We start from the raw sequence: 18,195 nt of genomic DNA, 5'->3' as shown, positions 1-18,195 counted from the left end.
ATCTGTTTATAGCATGGTTTACTGAATACTTTAGGCCCACTGTTGAGACCTGCTCCGAAAAAAAGTTTCTTTTCAAAATATTACTGCTCAGTGACAAGGCACTTGGTCACCCAAGAGCTCTGATGGAGATGTACAAGATGTTGTTTGTTTTCATGCCTGCTGACACAATAATCATTCTGTATACCATGGATCAAAGGGTGATTTTGACTTTCAAGTCTTATTGAAAAAAAAATACATTTGTAAGGCTATAGTTGCCATAGATAGTGATTTCTTTCTTCTTCTTCTTCTTCTTCCTTTTATTTTTTTTGAGATGGAGTCTCGCACTGTCACCAGGGCTGGAGTGCAGTGGCGCGAATTCGGCTCACTGCAACCTCTGCCTCCCAGGTTCAAGCGAGTCTCCTGCCTCAGCCTCCCAAGAAGCTGGGATTACAGGCACACACAGATGGTGATTTCCCTAATGGATCTGGGAAAAGTAAATAGAAAACCTTCTGGAAAGGATTCACCATTCTTGATGCCCTTAAGAACATCTGTGCTTCATGGAAGAAAGTCAAAATATGACCATTTGGAGTTTCTTCCAAACTCCAATTTCTTTTGGAAGATGTTGATTTCAAAAGTTCAAGACTTCAGTGGAGGAAGTCACTGCAGATGTGGTGGGAATAGTGAGAAAACTAGAATTAGAAGTGAAGCCTGAAGATGGGACTGAATTGTTGCAATCTCATGATAAAGCTTGAATGGATGAGGAGTTGCTTCTTATGGATGAGCAAAGAAAGCAGTTTCTTGACATGGAATCCACTCCTGGTGAAGACACTGTGAACATTGTTAAAATGACAACAAGTTATTTAGAACATTATGTACACTTAGTTGATAAAGCAGTGGCAGAGTTAGAGAAGTTTGACTCCAATCCTGAAAGAAGCTCTACTGTGGCTAAAATGCTATCCAACAGTATCACATGCTACAGAGAAGTCTTTCATGAAAGGAATAGTCAATCAACAAGGCAAACTTCATTGTTGTCTTAAGAAATTGACACAGCCATCCCAGGCTACAGAAACCACCACCCTGATCAGTCAGCAGCCATCAGTATTGAAGCCAGACCTTCCACCAGAAAAAGATTAGAACTCACTCAATGCTCAAAAGATTGTTAGCATTTTTTAGCAATTGCATATTTTAAAATTAAGGTATATACATGTTTTAGACACAATGCTCTTGCACACTCATTAGACTACAGTATAATGTAAAGGTAACTTATATGTACTGGGAAACCAAAAACATTCACGTGATTCACTTTATTGCAATATTCCCTTTATTGTTGTTGTCTAGAACCAAACCTGCAACATCTCTGAGGTATGCCTGTCATTGAAAAAAAATAAGTATGTGTCAGGCAGGACTTTTGTCAGGACAGTGGAGATCTTGCAAAAAAATAGCCAAATACCATAAGAGTGTTAAACTTAATTTATCTTAGACTTAGCAACACTATTTATTAAGTTAGAGATTTTTAGCCCCTATCAGGCAGGGATAAGTGTACCTAGCATAGTTTTTGGAATTTGGATATGCTCAATGGATGTTCATGTTGTTCAAAAATTGAGAATCTACTCTATGCACAGCACTGTTCTTGGGAATAGATAGTCTTTCAAAAATATAGGTTAAGGCCTAACCTTAATATCTAATTGAGTTTTCTAAGGAAATCTCATTATGAGGCCTCATAGTTCTTCAAGATGTCTCCAGAGCATTCCATTCTTCAGTAAGTAAAAGTAGCATTTCTATATTTATAGAAAAAATTAATTCTGAGTGTTTCAAGGCCAAAGATACCAGCTAAGGTTACTTTTTATTCTTCAGGGGAAAATGTATGCACAAAATGCTGAAGGCTGCAGTGACAGTCACTGAGTTGGAAACGGAAACTTGAAAACTGATTTTACTTTCTTTCTTTCTTTCTTTTTTTTTTTTTGAGATAGAGTCTCGCTCAGTCGCCCAGCCTGGAGTGCAGTGGCTCGATCTCCGCTCACTGCAAGCTCCGCTTCCTGAGTTCACGGCATTCTCCTGCCTCAGCCTCCCGAGTAGCTGGGACTACAGGCACCCGCCACCACGCCCAGCTAATTTTTTTGTATTTTTTTAGTAGAGACGGGGTTTCACCGTGTTAGCCAGGATGGTCGCGATCTCCTGACCTCGTGATCCGCCCGCCTCAGCCTCCCAAAGTGCCGGCGTGAGCCACCGCGCCCGGCCTGATTTTACTTTTATCAGTGAAGTATTACAACATAACTTTATTGAATAAAACACAAAATAAGCACTCTCAAAATCCATTTAAACTTACATCAAAAAAAAAAAAATTCAACCAAATATTTCATTTACCCAGAAATAAAAACTTTATGTTAGAGGACAGAAAGAAAAAGAAAATCGGGGGAAAAATGTGTTTAAAAAGGTCATTATTCTCTTCGAAATTCCAGCAATGACACTAAATAGTAATATCAATGAATAGCCAGGCTTCTAAGAAGTGTTGAGTACTTCCTGTAGCTATTATTTTACGTTCTTCATATAGAATTCTTTTTTTGTTGTTGTTTTGTTCTGAATACAAAGAGCCTGGCTTTTTCACTTTTATATTTTCCCACCTTAAGTTGGATTTTTACAAATGGAGGCATTCCTTAAGGGTTGACTTAAGAATTCATTGATTTAGTGCTTGATATTAATTTTTTCAATAACCACTAAAGCCTGTGCGATACCCTTCTTTTTGCCCAAAACATATACTTTAAAAAACAGCTAATTTTCATGGAAGCAAAAATAATATAACCACATCCTCAAATCTGGAAAAAGTTGTATCTTACTTTCTACTTTTGTACAAGTTTCTGAGAAAATGTAATGCTCCAGTACTTTGGAAGTAAAAGTACTGGAACTTTTACTTTTTCTGAAAAGTTCTTAGAACCACTCAGAAGAAATGAGAGAGATGCGGAATCAGGGGGAGGACAGGGTGGGAGCTGGAGGGGCGGGTTGAGCGCGGGGAGGGTAACGGATAAAGGAGAACAAAGCAGAAGTAGCGTGGACTCTACTGCCCTCTAGTGTTTGGATTCCAGAAGAAGATTAAGGTGTTTCCTGGCTTTCATGTGTCCTCTTGTGGGTTTATTTTTCCTTGGAGAATTTTAACCAAATGGGAAGGTGTTCAACCAAGTGACAACATTGCCTGAAGTATCAGGAACAGCCACGTTTACTTCATCAGTCATAATGACCATCGGATTTTTTCTCTATTTACTCAGGTCAATCAGGAAAACACATAAAACACTGAACCAGCACTTTAAAAGTATTGCTGGAAAGATTCTTTCCCCCCCAGTAATTTAAAAGCAGAGTTTCATAATCGTCTGCACATTTTCCCCAATCTCTTGCATTTCTTGTAAGCATCTAGTTCCCTTTTAACACCTTGAAAAGCCCCAGAAGTCTGAGAAAGCTGGCCCGGTGGTGTCACTGTTGCACTGTGCGTGCACAGATGAGCATTGGTTGTTGAAATCTAAATGGCTGATGCTCCTGGGGTGTTCCACATGTTTTAATGTGGGTGTAAGCTATTTCATCTGCTACACTTACTTCTCTAAAACTTGTAGGGTAATCCTTACTTTTTTATTACTAAAATTTCCTTATAAATGGAACTTGCATCTTCTTATAAAAACATTTTAATGATGTTCATCACTAATCTAAATTTATCCATTTGTAATGCACTTCCATTTACTGAATGTGCTTTATAACCATATATATGCCAATTGACTATACAATGTACACATGCTTTTCTAAATGCACAAAATATTAAATTATCCACAAAATGGCTCTGCCTGGTAACTTGATATTACAATCACTATTATACAAACATAAACATTTAATCAAGCTTGTATAGAGAATTGTATCAACAGTAAACACAATTGTAATCAAAATATCTTTTATGTTTAGTCTTGTTTCTATGTAGTTGTCACAAGATTTAGTAGCTGGCACAATAATAAACTGATACGGTAATTTGCCTGATATTGCTATGGGGAGAACAGATAAAACTTAACTGAGCTCCAAATCACAGATATGATGTAATAATCAGTGAACTTTAATACTTGCTAAGCAAATTGTTCATCCACACTTTCCTACTCTGTTAAGGAAAGAGTTGAAGCTGAAAAATATTTCAGGTAGCTTCTTGCTAGAAATTTGTATACATTAGAATATATATATATTCTAATGGTTTAATGTCTGAACTATATATGTATTCTAATATATATTCTCTCTATATATATTCTAATGGTTTAATGTCGGAACTTTCAGAGTACAGCTCAATAAATTAATGATAATGATTTGCTACTATTCATTCGTCTCCTTCCACCAACTTCAAATGTACAAGATTAATGCTTGTTTAATTTCCTTCAATTAAGCTAACATGGTAAGCTACTTTTATAAATTATTTAAGTATTGGATTCTTGAAAAAAACCAACATTTTCAAATACTTGTCTTAAATTAAAAGTCACTTATTATCAGAAAACCTGAGTTTTAGTCCCGGTTTCACCATAGATTATTGGTAACATTAAAGATGGCTCATCTATAAAATTAGGGGGTTGTATTAAATTCTTCAGTAATATAAATTGTTAAATTGTATTGAAAATCAAAACTTCTTAAGCCTATTAATGAGTTTGGAATGATAGCATTCTTGGCTCGAAGTATATATAATCAATGTTTTGGTCAAATTTAACAAGCTAGAAAGATAACAGGTAATTGGAATATAAAAATACACCCATGCACAAGAACTTAATGAGTAAGAACAGCCAACTTAGAAACATATTGGACCATGAGAGGACTGGCTTGTACTTTACACTCTAACCTTCCAATATCAACTGAATTATTTCATTGTAACTTAGTGGATTTGTCAAAAGCTGACCCAAAATTTCCCTCTCCAGCTCCATGCTTCCTGCATGTTGGACAATACACAGAGGTTTTTCTTTTCACCACTCGAAACTCAGTTAACTCCTCAAAAATAATAAACACATCCTCTTGACCCTTTCTTGCTTTCAACTCCTGTCCAGTTTCCGTAGGAAAAATATACTATACAACATGCTATCTTAAAAAGGAAAAAAAAAACTATTATAGCCTGCTCTGTGACACATCTGTTACACATTATGGAAGTAAAAAGCCGAAGGAGCCCCAGTCCTTCTGGGGCTAAATAATTCTATCAGTTCAAAGTTGGTGTGGTATAGCTGTGTTTCCCAAAAATGTATTCCTTGGAGCTTGCATCTCTCTCTATATTTTTGTTCCCCAGGGAAGATTTACGATATATTGCTATATTTGACATTCTGATAAGTCTGTCAAAACAAATTTCTTTAACTGTGTTTAAACCAATGTTCCAACACTTTATTTTTGGAGCATAGATTTTTGTTTTTTAATAAGTAATATATAACATTTGAAAAATACTGTTCCAGAGATAAAAATTTATGAGCGCAAAAAGAAAGATGAACTCTGATTAATAATAGCTACTATTTTTATATGTTCATTATATTCCAGGTACTTTCGACAAGATACACTTTAACACATATTAGCTCATTTGACATAAAACGTTCTGAAGGATAAGGAGTCTGAGCTCAGCCTTGAAGAATGAATAAACCAGGAACATGTTGAGGAAAAGGTCATCCCAGAAAACGGTAAGTTTAAATGAAAATATGAGGCCAGTATATGCCAATCTTGTTTGGAAAATGGCAAAATGAATGAAGGAGCTAGAGCTTCTTTAGAACAAAAATGAGGAATTAGACTGGAGCATTAGAAGCTAAGTTGTAGGTGCCTCTAGTACTAAGTAAAATGTGGACTTGTTTTTCTAAGCAGTGGGGTGCCTAAGACACATTTGAGCCAGGAGTGGCATGATTAAACAACTGGTCTAAGCCAGTTTTGTCAGTGATACATGGAGCGCAAAGAAAATAAAAACCACACATTTGGAAGTAAAATCAGGAGGCATAAAAGACCTGTACTTTTCATTTCTAAAGCATCTGAACATGGCCAACAATTTTCTTCAAAATCTTAAGTGTTTTGCTCATCACCCTGCTCTGATTAAGCCTAGCTTTCCTCAAACATTAGCATCTAGCGCGTCACACACACTAGTTTTTCTATGTAACTTCATTTTATCAGAATACATTAGTAGTGCTTAATTGTCTCATTCAACTATAAAATTTTAACCCATGTTGGGAGTTAAATATTTGGGAGTGATAGAACCCATCTGATAAAGCACTGGAGAGGTGTGGCCAGTGAAACAGGAGGGGACCCATCAGGGAAGAGGGGCAGCTTGGTCAGTGGAAAGCACGGGGCGCCACGGCCAACTGCCCGCCAAATCCAGACAAAGGCTTGGCAAGCAGGAGGGGACTCAGATAAAGCCCAGGTGCATTTCATTCAAAGCGTGGGCAGACGATAAGAATGACAAATGCAGGGCAGGCGGACCACACTTGAAAATGTAAAGCATGTAGGCCAGGCATGGTGGCTCACACCTATAATCCCAGCACTTTGGGAGGCAGATGTGGGTGGATCACTTAAAGTCAGGAGTTTGAGACCAGCCTGGCCAACATGGCGAAACCTGGTCTTTACTAAAAATACAAAAATTAGCCGGGCATGGTGGTACACAACTATAATCCCAGCTACTTGGGAGGCTGAGGCAGGAGAATCACTTGAAGCTGGGAGGCGGAGGTTACAGTGAGCCGAGATTGTGCCACTGAATTCGAACCTGGCCAACAGAGTGAGACTCGATCTCAACAACAACAACAACAACAAAAAAAAAAAAAAAAAAAAGGAAAAAAGAAAAAAGAAACTGTAAGGCATGCAGTATGCAGTAATTGGGCACTAGGTGAGAGTTGGTGTTTTGGATATGGAAGGGAGGAAAAATATCTTTTCTTTCTGTCCTTCTATGTTCTCAGCTGGGCTCCCTGTAACAAAAGGCAAATAAACAAAGAAATGCCTACACATTTATTTAATATAAGCTCTATGTGACACAACAACTAGATTTGATTATAGTAGGTCTGATGAAGAAGGGGAGGGTTACAGGAAACTGTGATAGGACAAAAAGGGGGTATGAGCTAAGAGTAGTAAACTAGGGGAAACTGAGCACGGCCTGTTCATTTAGATTCCTCTTGGCGATGCTCTGTCTTTGGAAATAAGGATTCTCATTTCCTCCAGATAAAGGGAGAAAACCTTTCACATGAGGGTCCTGTATGACCTGCTTCAGAGGAAAGTCAGAAAGTCTTCCCCACATTCGCTGTTTCTCAAATGCTTTCAGCTTAAAATATTCAATATGTCAAGGTGCCATACATGGGGTAGCATGTCCTGAACACCATCAGACAGATGTGCCAGCCCTGAAGAGGGAACCCAGAAAGCATGAAGATGACAATCAAGGCAATCAAGGACAAGGACAAGAAAAATAAAAGGTCTAAGTAAAAAAGATATGAAACATGAAAGAGGTGACTCTTTGTTTGATTCAAGGTAAGCCTGGTAGCCAAGACAACCATGCTGACCTGCAGATTGCATGGTGAGAGTAAACTCTTTCCCTTCTTGTCCCTGCTCAGGGCACACATTGAGAAACAGGGCTAGCCCTCTGACAGTGACCACATAAGACTACCTTGGGGAGGGAGGAGCTACTGAACTCTCTTCACAGTGTAGAGGAGGAAGATTCTTCCCTTAACAAAACAGTCTGGATCTAGAGAGCCTAACCATTAGCAAAAACAGTGGTAAAATGTACTCTAAGTTCTCTCCTCAACCACCATACCCTCCATCCCCAATTACTGCCAAATAAATGTCTCCACTTGGGAGCTGGAGACATCTTCTGTATAAGGATTTAGATACCCATATGTGGGAAACAGAAGCACCGTGGTTCTTGCTGCCCTGGCTCTTACAGAACTTTCCAACTGGTAATGAACTGTTGCTCCCCTCACTGCAGCTCCTGCATCAGAAATTTTCCCTCCATATCACCAAGGCCATCCAAGTCCTCCAATGCCCCCACTTCCGTTGGGGGACTTACAGGTCACTAGTCCAGTGGGATGGCAGGTTATCCACAGGCAATGGGGTGGGAAAGGGGCAGAGTCAGGGCACTATGGTTCAGCTGCAAAGCAGATGGCAACTGGGGAATCATCATTCGAGGACAATTAGGCACTCAGTCCTCTCCCCAAGGCTCCTTGGCCCTAACAATGGAGGACTGATTCTTCTCCTCCTTCCCACTTGAAGGTCCCCATGTTCTCACTCCTTCCATTCCTTCTTCCTCACCAGCCCTATTCTGATACAGTTTTGAGGAGTGAAAACACTCTCTGTAAGGCACCCACATGTTTTTTCCTAACATTTTTGCCAGCAGCTACTTTGGGACTTCGCTTAGGTTTCAGTGTGGTCTGGGGGGAAAAAAGTGTGGTGGGGGAAAAATGGCCCTTTGATAAAGGGAAAGAGAGAGAGAATATACATGGAAAATAAACACATTTGTACTTCAAAAAAGGATATTTTTTGCTTGCTATTATCTACTTATATGCTGAATCCAGGTAATGGGATGACTTGTCAAGAAAAGTGGTCAGAGTTAAAGAACTGTATTTCTTAGGGGACTATTGTGTGCTTCTGTCCATGACAGGTGAGAAGTATATAAAGTTTCTGGGTCATCTGGCGGTCCTGGGTCAGCCTAACATGCCTGGCAGGCAGAAGTGGTCATTCCTGTTTGAAGACAGAGGAAAGGAATGGAGCAGTAAAAAAGGGGAAAGAGAAAGTATTGAGGAATGAGCCAGGAGGGGAGGGAAGGTAACTTTAAATGCATTTTTTTAATGTGAAAAATTAGGATGAAACAGAAGTGAAAAGATTTTTAAGGTTAATGGACGTAACAACTAACATTTTGTAAATGAAATGAATGTTTAGACTGCTTTTAGTTATATTTTTTGGTTGCCAGACTGTGCTTCTTTGAATATGGTCTACTTATATTTGTGTTACATATAAATTATGGTGTAACCACTGATCATGCCTTTATGAAAACTAGCCTTAGATTTCAACTTTACAATATAAATGGCATACGTATGAAGGATTTGGAAAGGGCCCATAGGAAAGCGGAAGCGATTGAGAAGGTGATGAGTAAGCCATGGGTAGAAAGGGCTTAATCGTCAGGAAAGTCATGTTTAGCTACGGAAGATGAAAGACTAGGGCATGGGGAAAATAGACTTCTCAGAACTGTCCAACCACTTACCTCCCCATAGACTTTGGCTTCTTCTTTTGTCAAGGAAGGGTTGAAAACATCAAGGCTAGATAAAATTTGGGAAATTCTGAGAACACCTGCGGTTCTTCAGCCTCTCTAGTAAAACAACGGGTTGGAATTTAAGGCTTCCCCTGGTTCTTCCATCAAGTTGCCTCTTCCTTCTTACCTTTGCCTTACTTTCTCTGCTTAGCCTCAGGCCATGGACTTTTTGTCTACTCATCTTAACTGAGGTAATTACTGTTATGATCCTTCTTGAGTAAATGCCATCACTGCCACTTGCTACTTATTTTTATCCAATGCAAAGACTACATCCTTTCATTCCCAGGAATTCAGCTTTTATTTATTTCTCCAAGAGATGTAAGGAATCATTCTACAGTCCTGAGCAAGAGTGAAGATAATCACATAGAGAAAAAGAATATGGGAACTGCAAGGGAACTGCTGTGACAGTGTGAATAACATACAAATACCTTTGGTACAGGGAGAGAGTAGTTTGGCGAGGGGGAGAAGGAGAAGTAGGGGAAGATACTACCAAGGATGTCCCTATAGCCATTGGGCTTGTAATCAATTATCTGTTTCTAGAAAACAGTCTCTACAGTGTTCATGCAGGATACAGGTAAAAAAAAATTCTCTAACCAAAGAGCACCCTGGTTATCAAATCATAAATACAATTCATTGTTGTCCTATGTGTTGTTTTTGGTTTATACTTATTTTGATTATACTTCAAGTCAAATCTACACTAGAGAAATATTTAGATATTGGGCCAACTTACTTAATAATTTAATTCAGAAAACTCATTTCATCTGTAGTATCTAAAATTTGGCATTATTTCACATCTCCATCTCTAGCCATCTGTTATGATGTCTCTCAAGGGACTTTAAGATGGCTCATAAAGGACAGAGGAAATATTCTTTTTCCTTGCATGACACTAAACGGTACCATTGGACTAAACTATGTTGATTATCACTAATATTACCTAAGGTAAAAGTCAAGTAGATAAACAAGGCCTAAGTACTAATTTCTATGAAGAGTTTTTGTTCATCCAATAAATGCTGCACCGAGTTTGGAAAGTGGGTTTGATTAAATAAGATATACATCATATAATATTTTCTTTTTTATAATACAGACTATCTTGAGATCAGTTGTGATTGATGGAGAAGAATTCACATTCTAGAAAGATTAAGATCATATTGCTTGCATCCACTTAGATATCATGCACTCTTATGGATACCAGTCACGGGATACCAGTTTTGGTAATGTCTGCAGAAAGCAACAGCAGTTGCTTCATACACTGGAGACCTTGAACATTTTTTTCCCTGGCTTCCTTAGTTTGTGAAAAATATCCATAACTTACCACCATCTCAGTCCCATTTTCCCAAACCGAAAAATTAAAAAAAAAAAAATCTGAAAGAAATGAGAGATAGAAGATGCAAACTAGCATTGGCCTGCATTTGCATTCTTCTTGGTTTCTCTTTTTAATTGTCCAAGTCCGTCCCAAAATGATTCTTTCATTTACTTATAATTATTAACTCATATTTGTTTAGCAGACAGTTATGAAGCTTAGTCATTGTATGCAATATGTAAGATACTACAAATTCTGGCTTTCATCAAGATTAGAATTATAAATTTGCCCCTGCTCTTTTGTTTTCCACTAGACTCTGAAGACGTCCACATTTAACTTTCACATTGAATGGCAGAAATCTCATCAGAATAGACTTGAGGCTAATGATCTTCCCCTTTCCTTTCAATGAACTTTTCTTATTTCCCTGCCTTCTTCCTTCCTTCCTTCATCCCTGCTTCCCATTTCTGAGCAAAATTCTGGTGTTAATATTGTTTCCAGGATAGTAACAGAGTTCATAATGTAAATACAACAATACACTGGAACCATCTGTTACAAAATGGATATGTCCAAGACACAATGATGATAACAATGGCAGAAAGTTTATGCTAGGGGTTGGCGAGGGCTTGTTCTTTAATGGATCTTAAATATATATGATTTTATATATATATATATTTGCAAAATTTAAAATTATATGCCATCTTATATTTTTAGGAAGTTGTGGGATGTATGTTATTAACAAAGTAACATATCACCAGAAAGGTTTCATTTCCAGGGCTACATAACAGGAAGTAGAATGCATGTTTAGACAGTATCTTGTCAATATGGTAACTTTTAACCTAAATGTGTAGTTAACCTAGTATACAATAACAATGATCAATGTTTATATAGCACTTTAAAGACGTTCACATCCTTTATATATTTTGACTTTCAAAACCCTGGAAGATATTATCCTTATTAATAAATAGAGAATAAAGAAACAAAATATCGAATTGGGGACTCCAATCCTATTTTTCCCTTTCAAAATTTTTTTAGCAACCAGAGTTTCTAATCTGTCTAGTATTCAGAATTCCTATACATAAAGTTCTATTAAATTTTTCTAGCAACTTTTCTTTTTCATTTGAAAGTTGAAACATAGATAAGCCTCCTAAATATCATGGTAAGTACATCACATCAAAAAAATATGGTCCATGCTTCACAAAGGAAAAGTTACCAATGATTTTCACACCTCAGAACTTCCCATCACAATTTTGACATGGACACATATATCTTAGCATAGCAAATGATAACTTCCACACAGGTGGCTCCGCACATATATTCTTTTGGATCTCAATTCCTTAATGTTTCAAAGTGATTCTTGGCCCTTCACTGTCTTCCAATATTTGAAATGTATGATTTTTAAAATAAATATTCATAAAACATTTTACTAGCAAGTGGAGATTGAGACTGGTTTAGCAACTTAACTCATCCAATGTGCAAACCTAAAAATTGGGTTTACGTGTACTAATTGTCTGCTGTCCAGTTCAGAGAGGCATCGCTCTTGCATGACACCCATAGAAAAGCATGCTACAGAATCCCAAATAGAAGCTCTATTTTCCCAACCCTAACACAAACCTTCAACAGCATGAGCTTTCAGAGCCAGGTCTTTGTAGACCATGAAGCTTATTTTATGGTCAAATGGGATCATCCCTTGGCAGAAGTCCTCTTTAGAAGCAAATTTCCTTTACTTGACTGTTTAAAATAATGTGACAACTTAACCATTAGAGGTACATACAATTTCCACCTTACATTTCTCCAATTTATTATCAACCATTTGAGAAATAATAACGAATATGAATGAAAACAAGCATTTTGCCAGCAGTATGATCTCACCAACTTCCTTCTAGAATACTGTTTAGTCTACCAAGCTAAGTTCTTTTTTTCCCTCCTTTTGAAGAGGGACTGTACATAAAAAGGGAATTAAAGTGGAATCTACTTATCCTAATTAACACAGATGACTGGAGAGGAGGGATTATATGAGTGATGGATATTTTGCAATTTCCCATTATCTTGAAAACTAGATACTTGGCTTATTATACAAGCGCTGGGGTTTTGATTGATAAAACCTCTCACTAGGTTTAAATATCTCCCATCCAAAACATCTCTTATTTAAAATGTTAAGGAGTGGCACATTCACTTCAACAATGAGACCTTGCACCTCTCAATTCTCCTAGAATCCTTTTTGTTTTTAGCTTCCCTTTCTGGCAGAAATTATGAGGAAATCTCTAGAATAAGAAAGTAGGAAGGCACTTTACAAGTTCATTTTGAAAGTCGGGATACAAATTCATAGTAGTGTTAGAACACTCTTTCAGATGGCCCCCCACAATTCCACTATATGTATCACCACAGCTCTGAAGTTACACTGACTTTCGCAGTGGTAACAATATTTCTAGCATTTATCAGGTGCTATCATATGCAACCACCTCATCTCATTTGATACTAAGAGTGCTGTGAGGAAAGATGTTATTATTTCCATTTTACCAACAAAGCAGGCAGAGGCTCAGAGAAGTCAGCTGCCTGCTAATCAGGAGCCCAGCCAGGTTATGAACTCAGGGCCCTGAGCTCTGAAGGCCCATGCCCTTCACACTACATTTCAGAGAAATCTAGAGTTCCTTCCTTACATGACATTTATCAGCTATGATTTACATTAAATGCAAGAGCAAGACAGGCAAAGTGAAGGATAAAACATTGATAACTTTGCTATATGAATAACTGTAATGTACAGAAAGGAAAAGCTTTAGAAAAAATTAACTACTGTACACCAAAAATTGAAATTCTAAGGCCCCCCAACCATCTGAATGGACTCCTCCTCTCAGCCAAGGGCATTCCAAAGTTAACCTGAATAATGAGTTCAGGCCATGATAAGAAGGGGTAGCTAGACATGCCTTATTATACCCTCCTCCCTTTTGGAATTACTGATAGAACAGACTAGGTCTGACAAGAAACATTTACAATCTATTCTCTCTGAAGCCTGCTACCTAGAAACTTCATCTTTATGAGAAAACCCTGGCCTACACAACCCCTTATCATAAGCCAAACATGCCTTTCTGTTAATAACTCTTTCAACCAGTGGCCAATCACAAAATCTTTGAATTTGCCTATGACTTGGAAGCTCCAGCTTCCACTTGTCCCACATTTCCAGACCAAACCAACATACATCTTACATGTATTGATTTATATCTCATGTCTCCCTAAAATATATAAAACCAAACTGTACCCTGACCACCTTGGGCACATGTTCTCAGGATCTCCTGAGGGCTGTGGCATGAGCCATGGTCACTCATATTTGGCTCAGAATAAATCTCAAATATTTTACAGAGTTTGACTCTTTTGATCAACACCATTGAATAGAAGCAATAATAAGCAGACACAAATAAATGTGGTTGACAACTATTACAAATGTAAATTTTAAATGTGAAACTTTTCTCACAGTACTTTGGGAGGCAAAGGCGGGTGGATTGCTTGAGCCCAGGAGGAGTTCGAGACCAGCCTGGGTAAATGTGAAACCCTGTCTCTACCAAAAAAAAAAAAAAAAAAAAGCAAAAGTTAGCCTGGTGTGGTGGCTTGCACCTGTAGTCCTAGCTAGCTACTCGGGAGGCTGAGGTGCGAGAATTGCATGGGAGGTGGAGGTTGCAGTGAGCCAAGATCACACCACTGCACTTCAGCCTAAGTGAGAATGTGAGACCCTGTCTCACAAACAAAAACAACAAAAACAAATGTACATTTTCTTTCTTAACCCTAGGATTAAACAGTAAAAGACGAGGAAACTGTATGTTCTTTAGGCTAAAAATAAACCACTTGTTCTTAAAAATCAACCAGCATCCTTTATTACAAACACCTGACACCCGCTCTCCTATTTTGATGAAAACTCTGAAAAGTAATCATAGTTTACTGGTCCTTTATTTTTAAAAATGTAGGTAATAAATACATGTGTAATTATAAGAAATGTAATAGGAAAGTGTAACAAATATTAGAAATAGGATTTTAAAAATCATTCTGAAGCTAACAGCAGTAGTTGCTGGTTATACTTTTAATTGCATAGGTATCCAAATACAACAAAATGAAGTTCATGGGAATACATTCCTTAAGTGAAGAGAACTCATAGTAAGGTTTTTAAAGCTCAGTCACGTTTCTGAAATATCTGTAGCAAAATATCTGTATTTTTAACTAAAGCAAAATATTTTCTAGAGAAGTTACGTCTTAAAGAATTGAACAAGTTTATAAATATCTCAGCAATGATTAACCAATCCAATTTATACCTAAAGAAAGCAAATCAATTTATTTAGAATTCCACTAGTAAATTATTCTCTTTGTGTGCAGTATGTAAAAATATAAACTTACATTTAGGTACTTCCTTGCTAGTTTGAGAATCATCTTTTTCTAATGGGAATGACAGGCATATATTTTGATATTCACAGAAAGAACAAATCCAACAGTAGTAATAACTTGTTTTAAAAATAAGTATTCAATTATTTCATTTTAACTTATAGAATTGTATTTCTTTCCACTAAAAAATAAGTATGTTAGGCTTTTTGTGGATTGTGTTGCCTTACTCAAACTTTTCTGGAGCCAGTGAATGAACATATTTTATACTCAGTTGAGAGATTTCTATCAGTATACTTAAAGGCAGCAGGGTGCATAATTAGGTATGCCTGCCATCTGCATAGCCCTCCAGGTGCAAAAGGCATTAGCTTTATTTAATATTATCACAACATTAATTTTACTCCATTAATTTATGTCATTTGTCCTTTATTTCAAACTCAGATTGCCAAAACTAAAGCACTGGGCGCGATGACCCAATTCTGATTTTAGTGAAAGTCTTATAAACAAAATCTTAAGCAACCTCCCTAGCTAAGAATATACTTAAGAACAGGAATTGACTGGCTGGCTTTCACATCTTAAAAAAAGGAGTCCTATAAACAAAATGTTCTTGATTTTAGTGTTACTATTTTAGAGTTTTTTCCAAAGAGGAAGCACATCATAAGATCATGATTTCAGGTGGCACTGACAAGGCACCAGGAAATATTGAATCACATCATTAGAAAGGTATGAAAATGCCATTCAGTTCCTTTAAGCCCAGAAAAGTTTCCATGGAGTTTTTAACACTATTCTAACATTTGTGATTCTCCCTTTCTAACAGAGAGCAGGGTGCAGACCTACAGTTTTGACTCTTGGTGGATAATAGTATCTTGGCAGAATTTTGTTCCTTTGCTTTATGAACTTTTGCTCATAGTCATTTAGTATTTATGGCAAATGATACTGGTTTTCCATTGAAAGTAATGAGATACTATTTCTTTTGAGCAAATTCAACTTAAAATCAGTCTGCTTTAAAGAAAAATGTTTAGTAATTCATAGTACAGTTATAGAAAAACATGGGAAACATCATGAAGGTTGTATGTAAAACAACTGAAACTTTGGAAAGTTTTGTATAAGTTGATTTGCATCCAACTTCCAAAGAAAAAGACATGATTACACAAAAATAAAAATGGAAGGTTATTTAGAGAAAGTACTGAATTTATATGACTCTATGTCTTATAAGTACAACTGCTGCCATCATTCCTTAAAAGCTTATTCTGTGCACAGTATTAGTACTTCACATGCAGTTATCTCATTTAATTTTCCAAAACAAGATAAATCTTTTAAGTTTTGCCGAATGTAATAAAGTACATTTAGGTGAATGAAGTTCAGTGTAGTGGAACCGTGAATGCCAAATATTTTAAGGTAGACTCGGGTCAAAAATCATAATTTCCAGTACATCAATAAGAAAATATGTAAGAAGAAAAATTACGTTTTCCAAGGATAACTGTGTTTGTTTCTGAAAATATGGATGTAAGGAGGAGGAGGGTGAGGGGAGAAAGGATCACAAAATACTCACACTTGACACAACCTTCCAAAAAGTGTCTAAAGTTAAGTGAATAAGTTGAACTTTCCTCCTAGAAGCAGCCTAAGGCAGTGTTTTGATGGTGTTATCCTTTTCGAGATTTCAAATAACAACTCCAGTGAAGCAATTCTGAGATCCTTACCATACATTTGCCTCCTGCTTGACATAATGCCTTTTAAGGGCCTATTATTGAACTTTCAGTACTTGACTGACAATAACAATTCTTACACAGATAATACCATTTTTGTTCTAAATTACATTGAAATGAATATGGAATACTTGTATTTTGAGGAAAAGGAAAACTCAATGCCAAGCATATAAAAATCACCTTAAGAACATTTGCTTTCCCCAGTTTTCATGCTCTTAGAACTTTTCTTGACACCAATTTTTTGCCTCTTAAGGTATTGAAGGCCAATCCTGCCTTACAAATAACTCTCTTTAGAAAAGGACAAAGTTAAACATTAATTCCTAGTAGTCAAAGTTGAGAAACATCTTTGCACAAATCAAATGCATTCCAGAATATCTGTCACTGACATGAAACAACACACCAGGGCTGCTGAAAGCAAGTGATGATAGTTTTGACATTCCCACACCTAGACCAAAAAAAAAAAAAAAAAAGCCTATTTATTACTTGTCTCCCTGAACACATCCTTTCAACTTCTCTGTTCACCCTGGGATCTCAAGAGGGGCACCAAATCATTGTACGGCATTCTCAGACAATAAACTAGCTGAGCAAATCTAAGGCAGTTTAGTATCATATACCTCAGACCAGGGAAGAGCTCCTTTTGCTTCTTCATATCTATCAGAATCTGCTTTGTCAAGATTCATAAAATGGAAAAAAAAAACCCTCTCCTCCTTTATCTTTTTTTTTTTTCCGAGACGGAGTCTCACTCTGTCACCCAGGCTGGAGCGCAGAGGCGTGATCTCGGCTCACGGCAAGCTCCACCTCCCGGGTTCACACCATTCTCCTGCCTCAGCCTCCCAAGTAGCTGGGACTACAGGCGCCCGCTACCATGCCCGGCTAATTTTTTTGTATTTTTAGTAGAGACAGGGTTTCACTGTTAGCCAGGATGGTCTCGATCTCCTGAGCTCATGATCTGCCTGCCTCGGCCTCCCAAAGTGCTGAGATTACAGGTGTGAGCCACCGCGCCCGGCCCCTTTGTCTTATCTTTAACGAATTTTAATTTTTTTATGCTTCTAACTCCATCACTGTTCTGATATATGAATTTTACTGATTTGCTACATTACCTTGCTATTCCTGCTGCTAATATGTGTGTGTGTGTGTGTGTGTGTATATATATATATATATGAAATACTTTATTACTGTTATTATCCTTTTGGAGTGGTATGAAGAATACCAGAAATCTGTGGTATTTCCAGTTTGATTTAATCAAACGTAATTATATTTATGGAACCTATTATAGGCAATCCACTGTTTTGGGTAGTATGTTGGCACTAACATTGTAATAGTCAAGTCTTTATTTAAACTCTTTGTTCAAGTACTTTCTTCTTTCTTCTTTCACCACAGACAACTACTATATTTCCAGAAAGGAAAAATATAGCAAGCATAAGGCTTCATTACTTATCCCCAGGACTTATGAATCTATATTCTTTTCCTCTCAAACTTTACTTTCCTTCCTCCCTCCCTCCTTCCATTTTCTCTTTAATGTGCTTTGTCTTTGTTAATTAATAGCTACTCACAGAGTTTCTCCTGTTAGCCAGACATAATGACAGTAGCTCAGGACACAA

The sequence above is a fragment of the Pan troglodytes genome, chromosome 11 (genome assembly GCF_028858775.2).
Source record: "Pan troglodytes isolate AG18354 chromosome 11, NHGRI_mPanTro3-v2.0_pri, whole genome shotgun sequence".
Lineage (NCBI taxonomy): Eukaryota > Metazoa > Chordata > Mammalia > Primates > Hominidae > Pan > Pan troglodytes.
This window is presented reverse-complemented; position numbering follows the sequence as displayed.